Raw genomic sequence first — 13,289 nt, 5'->3', positions numbered from 1 at the left:
TCCAACTCCGCGGATAATCGTGCGATTACTGTATATACAACTAATACAGATACGTAATTACATTATCAGTTACAGTATCGGTTTTTATTTACTAATTTGCCTCACTTTATTTGCATCCCTGCAGTAAATAATTCTTATCGATAATAGTTAAAATGTATATTACATTTTAGTGCTTCACGACTGAATGATCATCTGCCTTACGTTATCTCGCAGCTGAAGAGGATGCTACACTGAAAACTACCTTGCGTTATAAAGGGTAAGTGAAACATATCTTAAAAATATCTTTCATACATTTCATTGTGTACATTAAAGAATGTAAGTTTGCCTTTTTCCTGTAATCAATACTTAATAAAGGATTTATTTTTATTTATTTATATACAATTTCATACGTGGTTCGTGATAGTAAACTCGATAGGACATAGTGGCACTATGAACATCCGAATCACTCATCATTCGAACATTCAAATATTTATTCGAATATTAGTATATTCCAAGTAATGTTAACGACGTTAATATGCTTGCCTTTATAGTTAATAATGTCAATTCTTACTTAAAACATACTTCCTTAACAGGACATTGAAGAAAAGGTAGTTGCCAACGGCCATACCATGCTGAATATACCGGTTCTCGTCCGATCACCGAAGTCAAGCAGCATCGGGCCTGGTCAGTACTTGGATGGGTGACCGCCTGGGAACACCAGGTGCTGTTGGCATCTCTTTTTCAAATTTCATTATCCTTCAAGTACGAAAATACTAGAAACATTAATTTTATAGTACTTTCAAGAGATAATTTATCAACATTATTTCATAGCGATTAATCGATATTCTAAGCGTTATACCCACTATTTCTTACACTAACAGCCTGTTTATTTGCACGGCACATTAAAATAACCTGATTTCCGATCCGTGTGCACCTACTACTATACTTAACACGGAATGTATTACCACTTTTTAAAAGTAAATTATTATGACTAAGTGTAGATCTCCGGCGAGTAAATGCCTTTCGTATACAAGCACGACACATCTCCGCTATGTGCTTTACTTTTTTACTAACAGCATATAGAAATTGGATTTCAAGGTGTTTCTACATAACAGAATGAAGCAAATTTCGTGATTTAACTCTTTCGAATAATGTGTTGGTCCTGACAAGGACCGTTTGAAATGAAAAATCTTGAAGAAGATTTTTACTTAGAGCTTGTGTACTTGGTAACAGCCTTCGTACCCTCACTTACAGCGTGCTTGGCAAGTTCACCAGGCAAAAGAAGGCGCACAGCTGTTTGGATTTCCCGGCTGGTGATAGTTGACCGCTTATTGTAATGGGCCAAACGAGAAGCTTCAGCAGCAATACGCTCGAAGATGTCATTAACAAAGCTGTTCATGATACTCATAGCTTTGCTAGATATGCCAGTGTCAGGATGCACTTGCTTCAAAACTTTGTAGATGTAAATGGCATAGCTCTCCTTCCTCCTCCTCTTCTTCTTCTTATCTCCCTTGGAGATATTCTTTTGGGCTTTACCAGCCTTCTTTGCAGCCTTTCCGCTAGTTTTTGGTGGCATGATGACTCACTCGTTCAGCAAAATTAGATGTGTCCGCCAAGTTTGCCAAGTTTGCCAAGTTATAATTGACGGGTTGATTGAGTGGTTGAGTTCCGGGACTAGTGGAAGTCCCCTGCCTCGCATTTGAAGTAGATTTTGAAGTGAGTAGATGCACAACGTAGAACTGATAATGGCCGGAGACCGACGCCGGCTCATTGAAGTCTTGATTGAAGATCCAGAGTTTTGTTAAAGTGAAGGAAAAGCTGGGGAAGGAAGAGATTGGTTGATTTAAGGAGAGGGCTGCCTGTGATTGGCTGTTGGTGAAGGGCCAATGGAAGTTAGCCAGTACAGTGGCTCTGAAAAGGGTTTTGGTCCTGTATGTTAATTGCTATTCCATCAGTCTTGAAGTTCCTCAAGAATTTCACAAAAGATAATTAGCTTTGTGAAAACATCTGGAGCTGATTTAATATCACTAAATCTTTTCTGCACTGCTTGTAGAAGTTTTGGTAACTGGAGATCTTGAAATAATTGTAATAGGTCGTGCCAACTAACAGCTGATTCTTCAGTAGGCGGGGGTGATGTAGTTTGTGAATTCTTGGATGAAGAGCTTGCTTTCTCTGCATAGGAAGATTGTGGATGCTTCTTGGGTGTAGATTCAGGTGGGGTTCCCTTCTGAAGAGGGGGGAAGTCCTGAGGTTTCGGTACTTTATTTTGAGATGATCTTCTTGATAGAACACGATGAATTGTTGGACATCTTGGGTAATTGGCGGGGTGACCACCACCACAGTTCGGACACTTTACTGCTTCATCTTGAGTTTTTCTTGTACATTGATAAGTCATATGTTCACCAGCACACTTGACACAGCGTGGAGTTGCATAACAAGAAGATTGGGTATGCCCAAGCCTTTGGCATCTGTAGCACTGAATATAAGGTCTAGCTCGGAACGGTTCGATTTTTATTCTATAAAACTCCAAATATTGAAGTTCAAAAATACTATTCGAAGTTGGTGTCTTGACTAGAGTTACTAGGTAGAGGGGAAAGGGGGTTCCACCTCGACCTTTGAGTTGATGTACTGAAAGAGTGGGGTAACCACGGTTCTCCAGGTCTTGCTTGATATTATCCACTGAGGCGTCAATGGGCAGTTGACGGACGATTTATCGACTTCATTTAAATTACAGTACGTGTTTCAATTCGCGCCAACTGCCTTGCTTTTCATTTGATGCACTCGGGTGCACGCTTGAAGTAGTAACAAAACTGACTTGATTCATGGGAGGCCGCAATTTTTCCTCTCATCTTATTACGAAAGAATATTGAACAATGTCTGGTCGCGGCAAAGGTGGAAAAGTCAAGGGAAAGAGCAAGTCCCGCTCCAGCAGGGCTGGCCTTCAATTCCCAGTAGGCAGAATCCATCGTCTTTTGCGAAAGGGTAACTATGCCGAACGAGTTGGTGCTGGCGCTCCCGTGTATTTGGCTGCAGTCATGGAATACCTGGCAGCTGAAGTTCTTGAGTTGGCAGGCAACGCTGCTCGTGACAACAAGAAGACTAGGATTATTCCACGTCATCTGCAGTTAGCTATCCGTAACGACGAGGAATTAAACAAGTTGTTGTCTGGAGTTACAATCGCTCAGGGTGGTGTTTTGCCCAACATTCAAGCTGTACTTCTGCCCAAGAAAACTGAGAAGAAGGCATAAATGTAAGACCTATATCTCATACAAATCGGCCCTTATGAGGGCCACAAACCCCTTTATAGAGGAGATTTACGATTGAAATGAATTGTTTTCGATATACAGACTCATCAAAAGTGTCTGAGATAGTTGCTTAGTGTCATTCGAAATTCTCGCTGCTATTCGATTAATTAGTATGTGTAGTCGTCGATCGTAATTGAAGCCCATAGGAAGTCACACTATCTTTAGAATACTCCAAACAGCGATGTGCTTAGTTCCCACTACATTATTAATTATAAGATCATTACCTTTTGTATTGTCGCTAGCTACATTTTTTTGATATTTGCGTACATCGGGCTCATATTACCCAGAGGACAGGACAGTCGAGCCCAGATTCTCAGCAATGGAAGAAAACCTCATACCACATATTCTCATGTACTTCATGCTAGACAAAGGAATTTCCAACATTCTTAAAGCACTCATGTTTCTCTCTTGCGTTGGCTTGGCTGAAATTACTCTGTTCAATATGTTCTCGACATTTATTATTGTTCATTACTATGCCCCAATGACATCATGAACAGAGCGGATCAAAAAACTTTCCTAAATTTCTTTTGCAACATAGTAATGACATTAAATGCACACTTAAGTACGATTTATTCTTTGCAAGGTCGATATTCATATTTGTGTGATATGTGTTATATGTATATGGTTTGTAATACGCAACTACTCTTATTCTCTGATCTCAGAACTCATTTGCTACTGTGCCCAACGAGCGAGCCTAGGTTTCTTGTAACTACTGCCTTTCTTTAGTAAATAATGTGAAGTATACAATGCATTAACCTACATCTCATATTTGTATTACTCTTTATTTTACTAACCCGCTACGAAGTGTCATTAATTTACATGTAAATCACAATAGACACTACCGCAAAAGAAAAAAATCGAACCCAAGACCACGTAAACAAGATAAAGGACAAGATTCAGGTTTCTAACGCATTATTCGCCCCTCACAGCACAGTATAGAAGTTGTATAAGCCTCTATACGTACATCCTACTGTCAGAACAGAAATTCCGACTTGCGTTTCGCATCTCTCATGCTCGCTACTTCCAACAAATCGCCAATTTCCAACCAGAACCCCTTCTCCAGCATTAATACTGCTACATATGAATACGTATACATGAACGTACATAATGTAAAAAAAAACGTATGATTTTCTCAAATTAATCTCTCTACGTCTGTAATTTTGTGTGCATCAAAAGGCTTTAATGTAGTTACACGAATTCTTATAATCTAACAGAAAATCGCACAAAGTAAATCTTTCCCTTTATATAAATTTGTTGGCTCTGAAAAGAGCCGTTTATGCCAATTTTATATCCAAAATAGGAGGAACCCCAACTTAACCTCCGAAACCGTACAGGGTTCTTCCTTGCCTCTTCAAGGCATACACAACATCCATAGCTGTCACTGTCTTCCTCTTGGCGTGTTCTGTGTATGTAACAGCATCTCTGATTACGTTCTCCAGGAATACTTTCAATACTCCTCGGGTCTCTTCATAAATGAGACCAGAGATACGCTTCACACCACCACGGCGAGCAAGACGCCTAATAGCGGGTTTGGTGATACCCTGGATGTTGTCACGAAGAACTTTACGGTGGCGCTTGGCACCTCCTTTGCCAAGACCCTTGCCTCCTTTTCCACGTCCTGTCATTTCGATATGTTACTGCTTCGCTCACCACACACGAGAAATACAAGCCCAAGCAGCCCAAGACTCGTGGTTTTGTTCCTTCGATCATGCAGGGAAAGCACGGAGGAAAAACACAAAACGTGTCTAAGCCAATGAGAACTGTCCTTTTCGACTGACTTTATCCAATGAGAAATAGCTTGATTTAACGGTTTTGCTCTTTATATAACTTGACTTCATTCAGCGCGCAATTATTTGAAACAAGTCGTGACAGTTGCAATGGCACGTACCAAGCAGACAGCTAGGAAATCTACTGGAGGCAAAGCTCCTCGAAAGCAGCTTGCCACCAAAGCTGCAAGAAAGAGTGCTCCAGCTACCGGTGGAGTGAAAAAGCCCCATCGTTACAGGCCTGGTACTGTGGCTCTCCGAGAAATTCGTCGTTACCAGAAGAGCACTGAATTGCTCATCCGCAAGCTGCCCTTCCAACGACTCGTCCGAGAAATTGCACAAGATTTCAAGACAGATCTTCGCTTCCAAAGCTCAGCTGTCATGGCTTTACAGGAGGCAAGTGAAGCTTACCTTGTAGGGCTTTTCGAAGACACCAACTTGTGTGCTATTCACGCAAAGAGAGTCACAATCATGCCTAAGGACATTCAGCTTGCTCGCCGCATCCGTGGGGAACGTGCTTAAGTTTGAAGTTCTGGCACTGAGTTCAAAAACGGTCCTTTTTAGGACCAATACACTACTTAGAGATGCTGTTATCCTAACAAGGATCTTGTCCATACTTGTTATCTTTTTTTTTTAAATTCTCACGCCGTATGTTGCATAGTTAATACATCTACCTTCGTTTTCCTCTCGTTTCGTATATCATCCTATCTTTCAAGTATATTCTTTAGTTTTCCCCTATGTTTACCGATTGATTATCTTCGTTTTATGTGGTCAAGGATTCGATTTTGCCATATGTTGCATAAGTTAACTTCGATTCAACCACTGTTTGCCCTTCTCAACGTTATTAATCTCATAGAACTCGCAGGCGAAATATGTACTTCTTCCAAGGTAGCAAAAGTAATATTTTCTCAGAGGTCGCTGCTGTTGAATGCAAACGTTAAACTAAACTTTCTTTAAGTGTCTGTTTGTACTTAACATCAGTTCAATTGTACACCTACATTTCTGCTGGTGTTACTATTTTTCTTTATAGCAATATTACGAATTATAAGACGGTATCCGTGGTTATTAGCGTGTTCCCTTTTCCTAACACTTTCTCATTACACCAGTATTTCCATCATTCATTAGGCGTAATCACCCGTCTCCTTTATCATAAAAATCATAATAGTACGACGTTAAATTGAAACAGTCTACTTCACTTTCACGAGTTGTAATAAGTTCGAACATTTCTTTCACCCCAGCCTTGAAAAGAGTTGATTTTAGTTTAGTGTCCCTTTCAGCAGCAAGGCTGTTTCAAACGTGGACCTACTTATTAACGTGCAATGCGAAACATTTGAGCTCCCACCGAGAATCGAACCCAGTCAGCCTGCAAAAGTTTTTCTAACAAATGCATTAAGTGCGTTTTCTGTACTGTTTCGCTACTTGAAGATAGGAACAAGGAAAAAGTAAGTGATCACAAATTGACATTACGTAATGTGTTCCCCATTTTTTTTCGAGTACACCATTCTTGACACCCGTGAAAGCTTTCTTTCCCCACCCTCAATTCCCCTCTGTTATAAAGCACTTACATCAAGAAGTGCTTCGGTTAAAAAGAAAACTCAAAGTCCCTTGCGTGTATACTATACATTGCTATGAATGAACATGTGATAATGATAGGAAAAGCACAATTTTACTCTTCTCAAAGTATTTGATGGCTCTAAAAAGAGCCGTTTTAAAATGTCAGATGATTTACTGACACATTTACTTCTTCTTTGGTGCAGCCTTCTTAGCACTTTTCGGTTTTGCTGTAGCCTTCTTTGGCTTCGGGGCCTTTGGCTTCTTGGGAGTTTTTGCCTTCTTCACTTTAGATGGTGATTTCTTAGGTTTGGGAGCAGCAGCCTTTTTCTTTTCACCAGTCTTCTTGGGACGTTTAGCTGCTGGCTTTTTCGCAGGCTTCTTCTCCTTTGATGCTGATCGTTTCGCCTTGGTTGAAGATCCACCTTCAGGCTTCTCCTTCAGCGATGAAGCACTAAGCTTAAACGATCCAGATGCACCTTTTCCCTTGGTCTGAACCAAAGACCCAGAAGCAACTGCACTTCTCAAGTATTTCTTGATAAATGGAGCAAGCTTCTCGGCATCCACTTTGTAGTTCTGAGAGATGTATTTCTTAATAGCTTGCAGTGAACTTCCTCCCCTTTCCTTCAAATTCTTGATGGCGTTGTTCACCATTTCTGATGTTCTTGGATGAGAAGGTGTTGTTTTTGGTTTCTTAGGCTTTGCAGACTTCTTAGGAGAAGCCTGTGCCGGGGCTGCAGGTGCTGATGCCGTATCTGCCATTGCTTTCTGCAATAAACTCAACGATACTGAAGAATGAAATTTTCGCTGGCAGGCAGCGTTGAGTTTGGTTACGGAGCGCGGACCGGATAGAAAGCACTTGCTGAGGCGGGCTGAGGTAAACAGAAGTTCGTAGTTGCCACAACGATAAGTGTGTTTCCTTCTATTTTGATAAACGATTTTTTTCAGGTATTCAATGAATGCACCAGATCCTATTCTTCCTTACTGGCTAGAAGAAACTTTATTCCACATAACTCAAAAGGCATTTGTTTTTATTCGCTTTTCTATTTTATGTTTCAGTCATTGCTAAGTCGGTCACACTACTTTTTCACCCTCCTTGTGCTTATAATTTTCATAATTTAACATGGAAATACTTATCAATAAATAATTATATTACCATGGTAATTAACTTCAATCCTTCCTGTGATTATACGCAAAGTACCATCTTCGTACTGCTTACTATAGTTCAATGAAGGGAATCTATAAAGTAACGCGTGTCGCACACATCTGCCTTGCAAACTCCCTGGCCTACTTCCAATGTATAGACTTTTATTTCAAATCCTGATTTAATTTCATAATTTTCTGTAGATTTTAACATTTTATTACCCAGCTTCTTAATACGAATGACAATCAAGCCTAAATATTTATTCCCTTTAACTTTATTTTTCTTTTTTATTTTGTGCCTTGTTTCATATTTGTTCTTACGTTAGCAATTAACGCACTTACCGTAGTTATGTATGAACAGGTTGTTTCTATATTTATTTTATTCCAAATAAATTAAATATATATACGGATTATTTTATGGTAGTTGATATTTTCTGTTGTTTCCTACGTGAATTGAGGAAACGCACGGACTTTCGCCTAATTCTTGTGCTACTTTCATATGTCTGTATCTGTCGAATGCTGTCGATCTGTCGAAATGTGTATTACTATCTGTCGATTCATCGAGTGAACTGAATTCGTTAACCATTTCACCAGGCGCGCATGCATTTTTTTTTTCTTCTAAGGGATCCAAGCTTCGGGGGGCAAGGTTCCAATACTACAAGCCACTATGTCTATATACTATTATTCTGCATTCGAAAACACGATAAATATTCCACTTACTTTTTCACAAAAACATGATACAGACAGAGTACAGATGAAGTGTAAGATCAGATTTATATTGATGATACATCAATATTTTCCCTGTTAATAACTACATTTAATGAGAAAGTCTGCAAATGTATGTTCACTTAGGAACTTTTGCGAGGAGTCCGCACCCGGTGGACACCCCGTGAGTACGCCTCTGCACTTGACTATACTTCGAATTATACTGCAAACAGTTGTATTTTAGTTTCCCCGTTTAGTTCATCGATATCATTAACACAAAGAAAATAGATGTTATAGATGCGTATTCTCAGTTCTCGCTTTATATCCGGACGTCTGCAAAAATCTACTCCTTTTCTTTCTTTCACGCATCCACCAAACTAACAATGATTTGTATTATAATATTTGCGCATAAAATGTATATCTCATACCTTCCATGTTCTCAAGTATTCATAGACAAAAACGGTTACTTTCTGCGAACAAATTGTCCAAACACAGTGCAAATGTCATCTATAGATTGTCCTGGTTCCGTCTGCGTGTACATAACAATGCGTCATAATCATACATTGCACATTAAGGATATCAATTAATCTTCCCAAATTCCTAGATATGCCTGGCAAAAGTTCCGCGTGTTGTAAGGATATTACATTTGTACTACCGACAAGGTGGTATCTTCCAACATTGAAGTTCAATAAACCCCAAATGTGTCGGATATAGTATTTGATTTCTTGTCTCATTGTTTGCGTCAGAGATGTCTTCTCAAGTTAGGATTTACGATACATACAGGATGAGTTGTATATATTGTTGCTGCCAGCTCTATATTAATCCCATATTTGTAAACGAATAAAAACAGTATTCTAATTATAACAATGTGCTCACAATTAATTTTATTCTTAATTGTTATACGTATTGTTGATTAAAAATGAAAATGTTGCTAAGTGAATTTTATTAATATTTTCTGTTGCGTGATATAGGAAGTGAGTGAAATATTGGAGGAATATAGTGTGCGTAGCAGATGATGTGCAGTGGCTTTGGATCGCCTGTGATAAGGTAAGGCATTTGCTATTTTAATTAACACATTTTATATACTGTAATCCTAATTATTTTTATGTGAATGTGCTTACTACTTGTGTATTCAGTGGGACCGATGTTTTAATATGTATGGTCAAGCAGTGTCGAGCCTGGTCAGTGTGTGGATAGGTGACCATTTTTTGTAAATCGATAACATTTAACTTTGTAAACACGGATGAAGTAGAAGTATATTTATTTTATTTTTTACCTCAAATATGTAGGACACTTCTCCTTTGTACATCAATTATTATTATTAGTTCAACTTGTTTACAAGTTAAATGAAAAGAATAGTCGTTATCGTGTGATGATTGTGCTCATTAGGCTAAAGAAGACTCGTGATAAGAAAGAAAAGAAGAACGGTGCTCAAGTTTCGTCACAGCATATTCTCAAAAATTTACAGGCAAAATTCAGTGTTCTGCATGAAAAGGCATATTTGTACGAAAAAAAAAAAAAAATTCTGCAGACGACAGAATTAAATAAAGTAATACACATGTATTTTAGAGTTACTGGTGTAAAATCATTACAAGTGCTTTGCCAGGTGGCCAATAAAAAGCACGAATACTATTTAAGGGAGCCAAAACAGGAGAAAGCTGGGGGCCTGAGCGATAGCAAGAATGTGCGTCCAAAGTGAACAGGAGCGAAGGCGACGCGGGTATACGTATAAGCAAGGGTAGTGGAAACCAGTTAGTTTTCGAGTTTCAATAGCACTTGTCATGCATCCATACTAGTAGCGCCCCGCTTGTAAACATTAAGTACACTATGCAAGAATACACCGCCGGTGGAAAATAGTACCTAATACAGTTATCTTTCATATATACTGACTTATTTTACAGTAGTAACCCAACACTAGTAAACGTAAAATAAAAGTGTATAACTTTATATTTAATTCTATCGCCTGGCTTAGTTTTTCACCTGTAAGATGTACTTATTTAGAGCAAGTTTCTTAACTAGCAAATTAAACCGAGAACCACAGCAACCATATATATATTCTTATGATGTACTTTTCTTTGAGTGGTGTTCTCTGTCTATTCAATAACATTTTCTCAGTTTAATGCTAGCAAAAAACAAAACAAAATCAAAGTGTTTCTATATAAATTTAGTTCACCGTGTTGTAATATCACATGGAATTGAAAAACGAATAGTCGAACCTCTGCTATCTCGATCAAACTTCTCAGGATGATATACTGACTTACCGCAGAAGTTCGACTGAATACGTTTCTCAGTTCCATGGGAGAACCTGGAGAAGCAAAAGCCTGCGCAACGGAAAATACTAAATAAACTTGTAGAGCAGGTCAAGATGTATCATCATGCCAAGTTTCATTCAGATCAGAGAAGTTTGGCTGCAGCCATTTTCATTACAAAGCACAAAATGGATGGTCCCTAACCTCGAGAATCTTCACAATTGTCGACGAGTTGAACTGCACTCATCTGATCAAAATCAAACTTAAAATGGCAGTTCACTTTCAACTGTTAAATAATATGATATGCAGGCTTCTGCTTTCCTAGTTACAGTCTATCCACTGTGGTATGCATATTAGTAGAAATGTGAGAGTGCATATTTATTAAAGATTTGCTTCAAAAAGCGATGAAAGACATAGGCATTCCCGCGGGCGGTGATAACAAGATGCCGGAAAACGAACAAGCAGAAAGAATATGGGCTGAAGAAGTGTAAACGACGACGCGGCGGCCCGTAAAGGTGTTGCCGTCCTATTAAATGAATAATATCAAAAGAAAGAAAAAAAAAGTAAAAAATTTCGCGCTCGTAATCAAGACAGAAAGCAACTAAAGGAAATCTTTGTTTTACGTCCCACGTTATGCCGCTTAGGCTAAAAGAGGCGCTGATTATGAGAAATGATTGAAATGGTGGTGGAATGAAGAAAGTGGGAGGAAACGGGAGAACCCCGCGGTAACCCACCGCACATAGTTTTTGTCCACCATAAAGTTAACTTGGCGGGGGCTCAAGACAGAAAGACGGTTGGAAAAACAAATAAACGATGTTCCATCCCGTAAAAATGTTGGCGACCTATGAAATCAATATTTTTTCTTAAAGAAAAAAAAAAGAATTAAAAAGAGAAAAAAAGGTCAAAATTTCGCGCTCGCTTCGCTCGCGATCAGCAGAGAAAAGAGGACGTGACGCACCCCTAAAAGTGTTGGCGACCGATTGAATAAATATTGTGGGTAAAAAAAAAAAAAAAAAAGTCAAAAATTTCGCGCTCGCTTCGCTCGCGATCAGCACAGAAAGAAGGACGTGACGCGCCCCTAAAGGTGTTGGCAACCGATTCAATACATATTGTCGGTAAAAAAAAAAAAAAAAAAAAACGCTCGCTTCGCTCGCGATCGACATGAAAAAGGCAACGACGTGACGCCCCGTAAAATTGTCGGCGACCTATTCAATCAATATATTCGGTTGAAAAACAAAGTCAAAAGTTTCCCAATCGCTTCCCTGCCGATCGACATAAAAAAAAAGGCAACCCCTTCACCTCTCCTTATGCATTCATCAGTAAACATACAACCATAGATCACAATACCACTCACATCACCTATCAGTTCTCCACGTCCATCAAGATCCAATCATCGCCCTGGCCCTTTATGATGATACACAACATTACATGTTATTGTGTGCATTGCCCCGCGTTACAATACATGACCAAAAAAAAAAGAGAAAAAGAGCTGCACTGCCTTCAGTGTAGACATGTTCGTATTCGTAGAAAATGATTTTAGGTACACGATAGTACAGTAATCTATCTTCACATGCTTCAGATGTGAACGATACCTACACATGAAGAGGGCTCCCGAGGTTTCCTTTTCCAATAGGATGGAGCTCCACCACACTTGCAGAATGACGAGAAGTTATGTTAATAAATATATCCCAGAGTGTTTCGTAACTCGCCCTTGGTCCTAATGATGAAGCGTTCTTCAGATGGCCCCGATGTCTCCACACATGATACTATGCGACTTCTTTTCACGAGGCTCTCAAAGATCACGTTTGTGTCCTAACATTCTCTGCAGATATGACACAGCTGCGATAGCGGATCACAGAAGCCTTTCCTCTCCTTACAAGAGACGTGTTCATTCGAGCATGGGAGTAATTCGACTATCGATCAAATATCTCCCGTGTCACGATAGTAGTCACTTTCAATTCTTCTAACGAAGGTAAGAAAAAATGCTATACAAACTTCCTTTCGGTATATAAAGGATTAGGGGCCCAGAGAATATTTTCTTTCAAGAGGATACATTCTTTTTCGAACACCCTGTATATAGATCCTCTAATTATAACTGCAAACAAAATGTTGATTTTGCAATTGCTTCCATGAGAGAAAATTCTGTGCACTTTCTTTCTGAAGGGCCGGGCCTAAACGTTTTCCTTAATCATTAAATTTAGTAGTTATCTACAATTACATAGTTTTCCATTGTTCTCAAAATAAAGATTTTTCTCTATGAATTGTTGAATGTTGCTAGGGATATTGAAGTAATTCTTTTTAGTGTTTTTTTCTTTACAATAATGTACTGAACGCCTGCATTAAGGAAGTTCGTGTGTCCATCTTGCAAAATGTTTCGTCTTTTTTCATGCCCACTAAGATAAATATTCATTTTGCTCTTTTCTCCGTATGCAAACCACATTTCTTAAAGGCAACATTTTCATACAAATGTAGTACTAAAAACTTCTAATTGGCAACATCTGGGCTGCGAAGAGGAAAAAGAAAGAAATCTCGTACGTATTCGCGCGCAATTCGGAATTAGCCAATGAAAAGTACAAAGGGCACTCGTTAAT

At 39.0% G+C, this 13,289-nt stretch overlaps 1 non-coding gene across 1 annotated transcript; it reads left to right on the top strand.

The window, feature by feature from the left end:
* The first annotated feature begins 593 nt into the window (after nt 1-593).
* On the top strand, nt 594-712 carry LOC145677826 (5S ribosomal RNA). The gene has a single exon (XR_014130040.1). It is a non-coding gene; the product is annotated as a 5S ribosomal RNA (ribosomal RNA).
* The last annotated feature ends 12,577 nt before the right edge of the window (nt 713-13,289 follow it).

This window comes from Thermobia domestica, unplaced genomic scaffold (genome assembly GCF_964235325.1).
Source record: "Thermobia domestica unplaced genomic scaffold, izTheDome1.hap1.1 HAP1_SCAFFOLD_1416, whole genome shotgun sequence".
In the NCBI taxonomy this organism is placed as follows: Eukaryota; Metazoa; Arthropoda; class Insecta; order Zygentoma; family Lepismatidae; genus Thermobia; species Thermobia domestica.
The sequence above is the reverse complement of the archived record's forward strand: the minus strand, read 5'-3'. Positions and strand labels throughout refer to the sequence as shown.